Genomic DNA, 14869 nt, shown 5'->3' on the forward strand with positions numbered 1-14869 from the left:
ATAGAAAACAGTAACTCACGAAGTAATGCTAGTTCTATAGTTTCTGTATTATGTACCTTTTTTCCACTTACCAACACTTAAAAAGCTGCCCACAAAAAACAGTAGTTGTGAACTCTTACTGTATTTGTACATTTGGGAGAGTCTGAATGTTCTGATGCTGCCTAGTAAGGGAAGAGTACAATTAACAATTGTGATGAGCTGGTGCAATACTAAAAGGACATAAATTAGAACTGACGTTCACTTTTCTGATGTCACTATTACAGACTTACTTATTTTCATTTCTTGTTTTGTGTTCTCATCAGCATCTCTGGTTTTATACATTTTTTCCTACCTATGTGCCTCATCGGAAATCACAGCTGTCCTGTATCCTAAGCAGGTTGCTGGCATCGGTTAAGACTGAATTTTATGAGCTGGATGGATCACTGTTAAAGAACAGCAAGTATGCAGTTTTGATACAGTTGTGTTAGAAGCTAGCTAAGTTTCTTCCCTGTTCTATCCACATGGAAGAAAATTATCATAACAATACCAGTACAACCCACTGTTGTGTGGACATGCTAAAGCACTAGACAATCCTTATCCTGAAATTAATCACTTCCCAGCTGATTTCAGTTAATAATGTGTTGTACTGGAATGATGAAGGTGCAGTATGAACACAATTTTAACATTACTATATCAATAAAAATTCTTAGGTTTTATTGCAAAGGAGAGAGATCTTTGCTGTTGCAAATTTGAGGTTACTCATTTGCCTTACTCTAGGAATTACCACTAAAAGCCTGGTTCTGTTGAATTCAAGGGGAGGTTTCCTACTGATTTCAGTGAGATCAATTTTATCTGGTTTTTTCCTCTGATATTTCAATCTTTTGATTTCAGAGTTTCAAAGACTTTCAACTTTTTTTTTTTTTTTTTTAAGCAAAACCTAATGTATATACATCAGTAGAGTGATTAGAACTATGCAGGCATCTTGCTCAGTTATAGACCACCCATTAACACTTAGTGACTTGTCTTCCAAGTTTGCTTAGAAGACAACAGTTATAAACACAGCTGAAATGTCAGAAGCCATGCCAATCAGCAGAGTAACTCTACACAGCTCGTGGATTCTTGGACTAGGGGGTGGGTGAAGGAGAAGGTGGTGCTAGAGGCCCTTCCTCCAGCTCCTGGTGAATGGCGAAGAGCCTCCTGCACCACAGACTCCACCAGGGGTGGGATCCCAGGGTCTAGAACCATGTTTGCCATCACAAACTAGATTAGCCGGTTGCCCACTGTTTGATCCACTGAGGTGAGGCAAACTCTTAAAACCTCCTTGGCCCGTATTTAATAGCATTGTGATGTCTGGTGGTACCAGGATGGGTTTTGATACTGGTCTTGTGAGCAATTAAAAGACACCATCAGTTACTGCTGCAGCAGAACTCTGTGATTTCACAATAGTAAGAAAGTAAAGCATTTCCCGTCTTAGTCCCTCTCAGCTTTGGGATACTTATTACATCGGTCTGTTTGAAAATACCAGCTACTTGGAGGAAAATACACTCCGTTTCTCAGCATCAAGGAAAATAAAGGGAGGGCTATGTGCTTTACTCTGTATTGTCTCTTTTACAATCACCATTGCAATCTAAATAAACTAATCTTCAAGAGGTCAACTACTTCCCTAAGCTCAGTAAATTAATATTAAAAGCTAGAGCCTTGGGTAGTAAGTAATTTTTACTCCATTGGCTTCAGTATAATAGGGCTATGTTGATTTATCCAGGTGAACTTTGTCCACACACTTTTAAAATTGCTTTGTAACAGACTTCTAAAATTTTTTTTGTTAGTAATTCTGTGTTTCCTAGTGGATTCTCTTAAGAACTTTCTGTTCTAGAATTGTATTTTGATTTACATAAAAGCGTTTTTCCCTGCTAATATACGTGGTCCATTTGTTCCTTACTGATTTTTCCAAAGAGAAGCATAGAATCATTTAGGTTGGAAAAGGCCTTTAAGATCATTGAGTCCAACCGTTAACCCAGTACTGCCAAGTCCACCACTTAACCATGTCCCTAAGTGCCACGTCTACACGTCTTTCAAATACCTCCAGGGATGGTGACTCAACCACTTCCCTGGGCAGCCTGTTCCAATGCTTGACAACCCTAGAAGTTTGGGGGTTTTTTTATAAGTTTTTCCCAATACTCAATCTAAACCTCCCCGGTACAATTTGAGGCCACTCCCTCTTGTCCTTTCACTTGTTAAAAGAAGTATTCTTTTCTTTCCAATATGCCCTCCGGGCTACTAAGAGGAAGATTATTGGAAGTGCAAATTGGAAACAGTTAGCTAAATAGTTTCATCATTCACTGTGAAAATAAAATGATCTGTACTCTTCTGTGTTCTTTAAATCAATAATATATTCCATTTTGTTGCAAATGCCACCCACAGTGTTACCATATCTAACTGAGAAATGGCCTTCCTTTCATTTATTTTCTTCCCTTGCGTAACTTGTCAATTAATGAAAAGAAAGAGTGATCCCTCAATAAGACCATTTAACAGTTTTGTAGGAAGTCACAGACCTGATCAGTCACTCAGTATTGTTAAGAGTAATTCAATTTCTAGAAGAAAATGTTCCATTTTTAATACAGTTCAACTTGATTATACAGAAAGATTTTAAACCAAGTCTGATCTATAGCCCTTAGTGCAGTCCAAATCACACCTGCAAGTACAGGTAAAAGGCTTAAGCAATTAGCCAGGCACTGATTTTTCAAGTCATAATGCGTGTTCTTGCTCTGGAGAAAGAACCTGAATCATGAGCAGGATAGGAGATGGAGGTATTTTTCTGATTCTTAATCCAAGAAATGGAACAAAACCTTCTAGAATTCTGCAGTCCTTCAGTTCCTCTAGAAGAGAGCATATTAACTCCTCAGTCAGATACTTTTTTGAACTGTTGATACTTCTCCTAATTTATTCTATTATTTCACGGTGCTGTGAGTTTGCATTGGGCTTGAAGTTTTCTTTGGAGAAATTACTGCTGTAGCATTAAGTGCCACTGATGAAACTGATGAAACCTGGAATGCTAGCAAATATGGTCATCGTTCCAAGTCAGCTAAACTCTTGGACAACTTTAAAAGAAATAACAAACAGGACAAGAGACCTGAATAGCTTTTCATTTCCCTAAAAAAAACCCCAAACGTGTGGCATTTATTGCTTTATTTGCAGTAAAGCAGCAAATGATTCCCAAAAGATTGTTCGGTGCAAACTACATAACAGCAGTGAAACTCTACCTTCTCTTTACCCTGATGCAATAAGATACTCCTGCATATAATAGCATAAACTTTACGGTCTTCAGCAGTTGATTCTAGTATTGCCCTGTAAATGAGGGTGACAGCAATGTAGCAGCTCAAAATAATGTCTCATTACATCTTTCTGAAGTATGTAGCACCTCGCACTTTGGGATTGTTCTTTTATTTGGTGTCTTTGAAATCATAAATGTACAGGAAATAGCAAATAATTTACTCAAGTTACTTGTCTCATTCTTTAAACTGATCAGTGGCCAAGAGAGTAGTGTGTGCATATGGGCACTGGTAAATAGGTGCTAAATCTCACCCAAAACAACAACAACAAAAATGTTCTAATAAATACTTCCTACTGTAGTGTTCGTTAAAGACAGCGCTTTACTCCTGGCTTTCTGAATTATAATCATGAAACTAGTGAAGAAAAGAAGACGTTAAGGTTGTCTTGGTCACTGTTTCTGGCTATTTGAGGAACTGCAAAAAGACAGAGTGGTAAAGCATGCTTTCCTAAATGCTGTCTGCTGTGGTATTGCAGGATGTCAAAGGCATATTTAAAAGGAGTGAATATATTTAAAAGTCTACCTGCTAATTTCAAAAGTACTGCGTACAGACTTTTAAAAGTATCGTGCTATTTAAGATCCTGTCTAACCCACAATATAGTCCACTGTATACTCACTTTCAAATTATTCCTAAGAATTTAAAAGAATAATTTCTGAGATTGTATTTCTGTTTTGCTTTCGTCATGTATGTTTGGTCAGCAACCACCCTCTGAGTCCTATCTGACTCATTTATGGGAGCCACTGAAAATCTGAATATTGAAACATTTTGCAAATAAAATGATTTAGAAGTAACTTGCTGGGACCAAACAGTGTCATACATTTTACTAGTGTGAATAGTACAAGCATGCGTATACTGAAGGCAGATTCAACCCACGATGATTTACTAAGAGGAAATTGTAACCCCCCCATGTGAAAATTATAGTTGAAGATTACTATGGTTTTCTATTTCTGCTGCTTTTAAAAATAGTGATCTTTCCCTATTTCATGATGATTCATGGCATTGGGGACTATGGCAATTTACATTGAAGCACACATCTGAATTGTACAAAACAGGATTCTGTAATGCTCTATAACTCAGTTTGTAAATGGCACTGCAGGTAGATTTGGTATAAACACCTTACCTAAAAATACTTTGAATAAAAAATTGAAAAATAGTTTGAATTTTATTTTTATTTTATTTTTATCATCTGTGTTGCATTCTGTTTTAACTAAAAATCCAAAAGTATTTACGATACAGTTATCCAATTCAATCTTTGGGAAGATCAGATGCGTGTGTGTTTAATTCTCTGGTTTTATATATTCAGTATATTACGTCCATGTCATTGTAGAGCTGCTGGAATTTTTTTCTAAGTGAGAGTTTGAAAATCATAATACTTGCTCGTCTATGAAGAATGCTTTCACAGAAGCAAATGAAACCCTAGGGATTGCTGTATTCTAATTTGGACAGTGTCATTTCAAATGGACCTTCGATTAAGGGCTGTATTTTCACAATATCAAATATTTCCAGCTATCACATACGCATAGGAAATTTATTTTAGATCAATCTATAAGTGCAAAGAGATAAGGTATTGAAATGGCAGGTTAAGTGCTATCACTTTTTCTCACCCAGAACAGAACCTTGCACTTGGGTAGTCGTGGAGTAGATCTCCCAGCAATGTCAGGTGCTCTCCAGTAAGGGGTGGTAGCATCTGCGTTGTGAAAATCAGCCCTGACTGTACTTCAGCTGCACGGCGCGCGAGAGAAAAATCAGCAGCAGAAACAGAAAAGGGGAAGTTATACATAGCACATACAGGAGCCAATTAGCTGGACATTAATTTCCATATTTTGCTTTTTTCCTTTTACATCTGTTTTGCTAAAAATGTGTTATAGTAATTACCAGTGGTTTAAGAGTAATCTGCATAACAGTGTACATACAGCAGTGAAGAGAAGAATGGTACTGCTGCCATTAAAAAAACCCCCACAATGTCTGTCACACTGAATCATGCAGGAATTTCAGATCTTCCTCTGGAATAGTAAATATTTGTGGGTACACAGAGATGATGTTAAGCAATCTATGTACTCTGAAGGTCCACAAAATGTTGATGAAGTGGTAAATGGAGGCCATCTGTTCTGAAACGACTCCACTTATGATCTCAGCAGAACAATGTATTTTCCATTTCCTGCGATTTTTAGATCTTGTTATCTAATCCAACTTTCAGTGAAGAGGAGGAATTCTTTTTGACAATCATTTTACTGGAAGATCCTTTTTCTCCTCTCCTCTAAGAAATGGTCTGAATATCCTATGTGCTGCTTCCATCTGAACACTTGCATAATTTCCTAGTGCTTTTCAGATACACGGTATCTAAAGCGGGAATGGGAAGACCTAGGTAAGATTAGGTAACTTGCTCAGGACTGGGCATAAAAGTGTCACAGGGCAGGGAACAGAGGAGCAGAGTCCAGTTTGCTTGCTGCCCAGTCCTGCGCCTCAGGTATGTAACCACTTCTTCCCCGGCTGTATTGGTTATATACTTGTCCCAAATTGCTGAAACTGGATTTAAATTCCTTTCCAAGATCCCCAGCCCTAACATCCCCAAAGCATCCTAATGGCTGGGCAGTCTCAGGAAATAATGTTTCCTATTTGCCCACCGATACTCAAACAGGAGCTTAAGGGTCCAACGAAGATGTCGTGCTTGTGGTGTGTGCACTGAACCGCTGCTCCCTCCGCGAGGGGCAATTCAAGCACATAGCTCGGGCCTACAGAGTATAGAAAATACCAGCTGGCTAGCAGTACGCAAATAAAAATTGTGTTTGGTTACTAATCCATTATTGCAGTAATGGTACAACCGTGGATGACTAACATGTGGTGGTAGCTGCAGGCGGCTGGGCACACGCCTGCCTGCCACGGGCCGCACGCAGTCACCTGTGACTAACACCTCCCTAGATAAACTTAATCCAAAAATCCACAGAAATCAGCATTTCGTTCTGTCGCCTGGAATGAGCTTTGCGTTGGATTTACATGAGGTAGATTCTGTCACCTGCAATGAGCTTTGCGTCGGACTTAGGTGTGGTAGAGCTAGGCTTGGTCTGAATTAGTGGCCAGATGTTTGAGGCTTGACACACTGAGGACTCATTGCCAGCCCGGTGAAACTCACCCAAAACGTACCCAGAGGACTAAAGCAGTGAGTAAATGGAGGAGCGGGAAACGGGTGCTGTGGGATGGCCACAGCGGTGGCCTGCAAAGGTCACGTCCCTCATCCCTGCGTGCAGCCTGGCTGCGGGGAAGTTCGGGGTCCTGCCACAGGCACTCCAGCTGTGGCTGGATTTTTGAAAGCTGCCTGTAAACTTTTGTATTTTTCAGGGTCCCGGGCAGAAGTTTGCTTCCACACCTCTACAGCGTGGATGCCGATGGCTAGTCACTCTCCTTGTGTGACGGGTCAGCGGGACACAAGGGCACCCCTCACACTCTGTGAGGGACGGGGCGCTGCAGACCCTGCTCGGAGGCCTTGAGGGGGAGGTGGCTGAGGGGCTCCCCCTCACGCAGGGGTGTTAAATGCCGCTGACCGCGGCCGTCCCGCTAGGCGCGCGTCCCCTCACGGCCCCTGAGAAGGGGCGGTGGCCTCGCCAGGGGGCGGGAGGGGCGCTGCCGCCGCCGCCGCGCGCGTCCCGCCCGTCCCGCCCTCCCCGCGCCGGGGAGGCTTCGCCGGCCCTAGAGACACCTCAGGCGGCTGAGGCGGTGGCTGAGGCGGAGCGGCCGGTGTCAGCCCTGCCCCGCTGCTGCCCGCTCCTCTTCCGCCGGCCGCAGGTGAGAGACCGCACCGGGGGGTGAGGACTGGGCTGGGGTCGTAACCCGCCTTCGCGGAGCGGGGTCACCGCGGCCCCGCTCCGCGGAGCGCGAAACGAGGAGTCTACATGGTTACCGCCTGCCTCTCCTCGCACCGCTTGATGCGCTTGGAAGTTTGCGGGCTCGTAAGCTTTTCTCCCAAGTTTATTTCGCGTGGAAAAGGCGGATTTGGGAAGCTGCGAGGCCTGAAAGCTGGTGTGTGTTTCTGCGCAGAGGATGAATGGAGAAGTTGCTGGCTGGGCTTGCCTTTGGCATAGGCATGCACTCAAAAGCCAAAGGCTGTCTATTCTTACAGAGCAGTTTAGATCCTTTTTTTTTGGCTTGGGTTTTTGTTTTGTTTTGTTTTTTTTTAGTTTGATACAGCTTTAGATTGGTACAGCTGAAGGAGGTACTTTAATATCCAGGGGAAACTTGAAATATCTGTAGAGGGTGGGTTAGTGTCTTTTTTTTTTTTTTTTTTTACTGCTGAGTAGGTAAATTACTTCTAATCTCAGTAGGACCTGTCAAGGCATTTCTATAAGGAGTACTCTGTGTTATTAAAGGGATTAAAATGCTTTATTACACGTAGTATGGCATTTCATCCTTATGACTGGGATCTAATGTTTGCCAGTGGTGGTAAAGTGTGTCATGTCGCAGGAGCAGACCATCACCGATGACCCAGGACCATGCTAAAGTTGGTTGAACCTGAAACTTCGTTTATGACCAGTAATGCTGTGGTCAGCAGAAGTGCTGAAGACTCGCAAAGACACTTTGAAAGTGTTTTTGGACATGCAAAGTAAATAGGTGGTCTAATGTTTTAATTTGGTTCGGCATAGAAGCCTGCTTTTCTCCTGTTAGTTGTGTTGTATTTTATTTGTAGTGCTGTGTGCCTGATGGGCTTGGTTGTCACCCAAGACCATGCTGTGCAAATATAAGGTGGGGGGAAATCCATGTCAATGCGCCTAAAAGGTGTGGGTTTGATTCTGAGGTGCCTGTGATTTATTATAGGAAATCAAGTGTCCTCTGCTGGACACTGTAATATGAAAAATTCTTCATAATAGGAAATAGGATGTAACTGTATCAGCGTTAATGACATTAGTGCTTTGTGCTAAGATTCATGATGCAGGGGTGTCTTTTTTTTGTTTGTTTGTGTTTCAAAGGGAGCTAGGAACCATATAAGGAACTCTCCTTAAAATAAACAAACAAACAAAAACCCCAGGAGATATTAACTTGTTTACTTTATGTCTAAAAAGGAAAATTACCACAGAGAAATTCTATATCTATTATATATTTCGAGGATAAATAAGAATAATGTGGTGGTGCCATTTTTCAAAATATTATTGTTAAGCAAGCAGGATTCCAGGAGAGAAAGAGAAAGCTTCTGGGATGGTTTGATGATTGTGTCTAGGTCAGAAATAAATAAACCAGCAAACAGTGGTGTTGTGAGTGGTTGGGGACTTCTGTTTGTTTGTTTAGCTATCCTGACCTTTGTTAAATGTTAAAGTCCTGATCTGGAAGGTTTTATATGATGTGCTATAGGAAGAAGAAGAATGTGTTGCAGGCCTATGGTAAGACTCAGGATATAGTGTACTTACTGTATGTGTGTAGTATAGTAAATGAAGTACTTAAAAAAAAAAAAAAAAAATCTTCATTGTAGTGGTTGACGTTAAAACCAGTATTTGCCCAAGTCACCAACACATTGACAGTTTTCCCCCTATCCAGAAATGTTGAATGGAAAATGAGGAGCACGTGGAATACCACTCTGAAAACAGTAAGCTGATACTGATTTCTAATGGCCATTATAGCGTGTTATTTCTGCTTCCAGGAGCCATTACTAACAGCAATTAGGGTCACTGGGGGTTCTTGTAGAGCAGCCATTAGACTTTGTAATTTTTTTCTTAATGAAGCTAATGTCAACACCATTAAGAGTAAACATGAAAGATACTTCATTCCCTAACATATGTGGATATTTAAGTTCTTGTGGTTTGTGCTAAGTGAAAGAGCAGGTGCTGGCTGAGAGCTAATTAGTTTAGGTGTTAGCCTAGAGACAGATGATCATTGTCTTCTGTTAATGTGGGTGTTTGTGTAATTGCCAGTTGCTCTTAGATGAAAAAAGAAAAAGACAATACCCCCTGTAGAATTACAATAAAATCTTTAATTGGATTCTTAGATTTATTCTTGGGTTACATCTTTGACTTTGATTTAACATTACAGAGTTTATCAAAGTGACTCATTCTCTGATTTAAATTTATTATGAAGGCTGTGAAACCTGGGCTGAGATACTTCACCCAGTGATTGATCCCTTGGTCTCATGGTTTGTGCAGAAGCTACTTTTTATCTTTCTGGAAAAGGATTCAGTCTACCTGGGTTTTTTTGGTGTTTTGGATTAATAAAAAGTCATACTCAAGCTGCACTAAGCGTCTGTAGGGCTTCTGTATTGAAACATTTGGGACTTTTACTATAAAGAAATTATTTTTTGTGTAAATCAAAGATTGTTTCATTATCATAAGAAATCAGCCTGGGAACTGAGGTTTGTAAGAGCAGATAGGCAATGGAATTAGTGTTGTCCTCTAGGTTACAAGGAGCTCCCTGCTTGGGTGCTGCTTTGACTGACTGAGGTGTGAGGATGGGTACTCACTAGCAGTGAGCATGCGTTGGCTGCTGTCTGCTACTTGCTTTTCTCTGCTGTTCTTCCGGGCTGGATGTGGTGCTCTGTGTGAGAAGCACCTGTGTTCACAGGCAGTTCCAAAGATTTATGTATACTGTTAAAGTGGAGTTGCAGCCTTACTTAAACCAAAAAGGTCTTTCAGATGAAAACTGGGACCTGGCTGAGCCAAAGATCACTCTTCTCCTCTAAGCAGAGCCCAGGCAGTATTTGATTTCTTAATACAGTCTCTTTAACGTGCCCTTTGAGGAGCTAACAGGTTCTTTCAGAGACTGAATACTGCATAAATAGCAAGATAATCTATGAAAGGAGCACCTACAAAGTTTCAAGATGATTATTTGCTAAGCTGACACAGGATGTTACAGTGTGAAATAGTTTGTAACCACGGCACAGTTAGATCATCTTGTATTAGAACAAGGAAGTGCAACTTCTTCCTTAGATCATTATGGTATACTTCATAAATAGTCAATGTTTTGTGTTTGCTGAAAAATGTATTTTACTGTTTTCAAAATGTAAAATATAAAGTCATTGATCTAGGATTTCCTTATACTCTTATTTAAAAAAACAACATTTTCACCTGGAAAAAATGTTGTCTTAAAAAAGTTTTAGAGTACTTTTATCTCATAATAAAATAATTACCATTGTTATCTCCAGAGACTTGCAAATAGCTTTAACTATTGCTGTTGCTTGCCTTTTGCTTCTTATACCATCCTCTCTTCCTGAGCCACCTTGGGTAGGATCCAGGCTCTGTCTTGCAGCACCAAGCAGCAGGGTAGTCCATACATGCAGGTAGAGGAGCAAGCAATACATTCCATCTTTTCCCTGGAAGCGTTTTTCTTTGCTTAGTAAGTGTAATATAGTGTATAGATGTTGTAATAAGATTTCCTGCATACTATGTGTAGGTTGCCACTGCTGTGTGTTATCTCTTCAGAATTAATAAAATTCAGGTGTAAAAGGTGAAATAATTTTTTCTAGGTTACTCAAACATAAATGGCAAAATTTAAGTAGATCATGGCGCTGCTGTTTGTTTTCTAATCAAGGCATTGCTTTACCTCAGTGGCTTGGAGTTGTGACCTGAGTTTGTATCAAAATGTATCCTTCAAACTTACTGATTTTGTGTAGTCTGTTTTCAGTAGCATTTTTATAAAAACCAAATAAACCTTCTCTTTTGTGGCAGTAAGGCTGCTGATTTGATCTTTACAGCACAGGCCCACAGCTCAGAGGTTTCAGGTCAGTCGGTGCTTTAAAGATGAAACAAAGTCAAAGCTGGCTCTTGTGTGCCACAGGGCAGCACATACTGCTTTTCCTCAGAGCTTCTATCACACCTAATGGCCAAAATGTTCCTCCCTTTAACAGCTGTTCTGTAATCCTCATTTCAGCATGAAAAGTAACTTCTGGTCTGTAATTAGAGAGAAGGAACAAACAGGGTGTGTTAAACTTCTGTTTCTGGGCATAAAACTAAGTGAATAAGTAACGCATTCTAGGTAAAAACAGAAATAACAAAGATTACCAAGGCCATAAGTAATGGCTAAGTCAGAGAAAGGTGACAAGTTTCTTTGAATGCAGCTGGCTGTTTCTGGCAGCTTCTCCCTGAAGTGCCCTGGTGCTATGTCTGTGTTCACTGTAGTCTATGTATGTTTGCTTTGCTCAGGTAGCTTGCAGGGCCTCCTGGTAGAGATAATTGAACAAGATAATTTTCAGACTCATTCTCCTGTATCCTGCATCACAGTTTGTTTAAGAGTAGTGATAGGGCTCTCTACCATCTTCTGTTCTAAGTGATGCAGAAACAAGTATTGTTTGACATGTGAGTTGTCATCCAGCCCACAACAACAGGAGTGTGTTTTTCTGAGATGCTCAGCAAGTATAGTAATAAATTTATTTATTTATTTATTAATGCTGCCTTGTAAATGGCTGGTTACAAAGCCGCAAGCACACTCTTGTAATATAATCAATATGAATATGTTTTAAAAGGACTTTAAGCTGTAAGGTCTTAAGAGTGCATGCTTTATTTCAAGGAAGGAGACAATATAGTAAGTGTTTTGTAGGTAGATAATTGTAGAAATAGTTTACGTGTGACTGTATAACTTTGTTTTTAATTTGTTGCTTTTCACTCTGAAGTTTTGTTCTGACTAATAATGACTAGTTAGCATTTCAATGAGTTGAACAAAATATTTCAGTAAGAAATACACTTTTCATTTGTAATATAGCCTGGGTTTCAGTCATTTACTTGATGTCCAATCTGTGATGTTTTCTGCTTTATTCATTTATATAAAAATATAATGCATTCTTACTAAGAGGTTCTTTTAAAGAACTAGTTGATGATCAAACCACTTAGCAGTGACTAATTCTTACTCAGATACTGTTTTCCATCCAAGCTACCAAAATGGTGAGGAAACAAGGGTGCCAATAGAATGACAAAGCACATGGAAGGGCTGGGTAATGAGTGTGGCTGGGAAGAAGCTGTCAGAGCTCCCCGAGGTTTATTCAAAGTCAGCTGATATTAATGGAAATGGGCAATAAAACTCTGATAATTTAAATGCCAGATATTCTTAGCACCTGGCTCATGTCAACCTGAGTCTATCTGTTATGGTATTTCAGGTAGGACCTGCTTGCTGGAAAGAGCTTAAACTTAGTCAGACTGTGGGGGAAAAAAACCAGACCAGGTCAAGTTGAGAGAGGATGAACTTTGTACTGGGGCTTTTCTGTGTGTCTCTGTCTTTTTCTCTGTTATTGCTACTGAGCGTATGTGGGACTAAATCAAAAAATAAATTCCAGTAGCAGAACAGAATTTTGGTTTCAGTTTCCTCATTTGAAAGGAAGTTGGGGTACGGCTAGCAAAACTTCCTCGCTTCCTGATGCTTTCTGCCTGATCTTCTACTCCTGCTTTGCTGGTGGTTTCAGCCTGCTGCCATGCAGGCGGATGTCGTTTCAATGCCAAGGAAACAAACATATATGTATATTTGTGAGATACTCATTTGTTGGAGTAAACTAAAATAAATTACAGAAGACATGAGAAATGTATGTAGTTATTACTAGTACATTTTAATCAGGAACTGGGTTTTGAGGTTAAAATGCTTTAAAAAAATCTTATCATGGATAAAACCAATGAAACAATTCTGATACTTTAATTGTGCAAGTTCTTACTGTCTTGCTTATTCTACGTGTAGCCCATATCCTAGTGTATGTAGGCCCTGTGCAGATTATTAGAGGACAGGAGAAAAATAAAGGCAAAGACTGCTTCTGTAGTTTTGTAACTTCTAGGTTTTCAGCCTGATTTACTTCAGTCTGCCATCAGAAGGGAGGGTAGCGTGAGCCTTTTCCCTTGTGTTGGGTCAGGGTTCTGCTCACGAGGGGGAAAACAAGCGGGTGTGTCTGGTGGGCTAAAGCTGTGATCCTGAGGTGCACCCCATGTCCATGCTTGGTGATGGTCAGCACCAGGCAGCTGGGAGTAAAGGTGCCTCCTTGCTTTAACTGCCTGGCTGTATGTCTGTTTGACTGTATGGCTGAAGCTTGATGGAGCCTGGCTGGGCATTTAATGATGGCTGTATAAAATATTTTTTTCTAGAAATATTCTCACCTGACTTTGCATATAAACACGGGAGTAAATGCAATGAAGGGTGTGATTTTTATGGTGTAGCTAGGCTGGCTCAATGAGCAGCTGTTGCTAAAAGTGGGCAGCGCTGCTCGCTTCCTGCCCCTGTGCTCCCAGCCCTCCCTGAAGTCAGCACTCGTGCTCATCTGACCTGTTGGTGAGCTGATTCATGGAACTAAAAGGGCAAAAAGCTATATTTCTAATAGAATAAACATTTTTTAAAGTGTGTTTTTTTAAATATTTTTTTTTCCTGTAGGAGCAGAACAGCCAGGCTAGAGGAAGTGGCAAGAACAAATTGTTGAACTTCTGGAGGGACAGGCGGGGATGGTTCCCTTCTCTTCAGCAGTGGCTGTACTGTAAAGCTGTGCTCCTAGTTCAAGTATACTTCTGCAGACACTAGAAAAGTGACCTGGACTGTGTTTTGATTTGAGGTATTGCCAATTGAATTGTTAACCCAATTTCAGTACTACTTAAAGAGCTCTGTTCCTCTGCTTTACTTATGCAGAGGAAATGAATGTGAAAATATTTCACTGTAGTACTTTTTAGAAATCACCTATAGTTGTGGGTTTGGTTGTGTGGTGGTTTTTTTGGTTTGTTTTTTTTTTTTTTTTTTTTTGCAAGTTCCTGAGGAGTATCCTGTTTTGGATTTAGTAGTTCTTACTTTTTATTTTTAGTCTGCTAATTGTAATGCAATAACAATCACAAGCCCCCCCACTCCCTTTTTCCTCAGGATGCTACACTTTTAAAACAAGACCAAAGATGCATGAAGTTCTGAGAAAATGAGAATTTACTCTGATAACAGTATAAATGCCATGTTTAGCTTTCAAATAAATAGGAAAAAATACCAGTATAGTTACTATATAAAAAAACAATGTGATGCAGTTCTTGCAGTGCCACAATAGGCAAAATTCCACACAGGCAGTTTTATTTTCCTTGGTAAGCTGATGTGTTGATTACTTGCATGTTCAGAGCTCACTTGCAGAGCTGTAGAATATGATTTAGTGACACAGATTGTCAGCGTGAGCAGAACTGCATATGGGCGTTAATTGCTTCTGGTCAGGTGCAGACCAATTAACAGTGTTGGTAGATAAGGCAGATTACACTGCAATTCGTGAATAACATACTGGAAGAATAAAGTGGGAAATTTTGTTTTTCAAGATTCTGGGCAGATTTATGCAAAAGTTAGTTGTTGTTCTTTTCTTATTATATTGGCTGTGTGTTCCATAATTGTTTATCAAGGACGTTTACACAGGGAATTTATATATAGTTGTAGCTAAACAAGTTTACCAGAGAAGTGTTAAACACTTGTTTTACGTGTTGAATTAATTTGTCCTACATTTATGCAGGCTGTTGTATTAAGAAATGCATTCTGCTGTACTTACTTTGAACTGCATTGAAATACGGGTGATCATCAGCGATGGTTAGGCTTTTCTTGGAGTTGTCTCTGCTGCCAATAAAAATATGTATATGTATATATAAAGATACATATACATGTAAATGTATAAA

The 14869-nt window shown here is 40.1% G+C and overlaps 1 protein-coding gene across 6 annotated transcripts in view; it reads left to right on the plus strand.

Moving 5' to 3' along the window:
• The first annotated feature begins 6940 nt into the window (after positions 1 to 6940).
• ADCY7 (adenylate cyclase 7) overlaps positions 6941 to 14869 on the plus strand; it is a 67112-nt gene continuing 59183 nt past the window's right edge. For 4 of the 6 annotated variants that reach the window (XM_080411220.1, XM_080411221.1, XM_080411219.1 and 1 more), the window contains exon 1: positions 6941 to 7088. The gene's annotated coding sequence lies outside the window, so the exon portion shown is untranslated. Of the gene's footprint in view, positions 7089 to 13619; positions 13795 to 14869 lie in introns of all 6 variants that reach the window. The other 2 variants (XM_080411217.1, XM_080411222.1) reach the window with 2 other exon arrangements.

The sequence above is a fragment of the Falco punctatus genome, assembly GCF_963210335.1.
Source record: "Falco punctatus genome assembly, chromosome: 14".
NCBI classification, from domain to species: Eukaryota; Metazoa; Chordata; class Aves; order Falconiformes; family Falconidae; genus Falco; species Falco punctatus.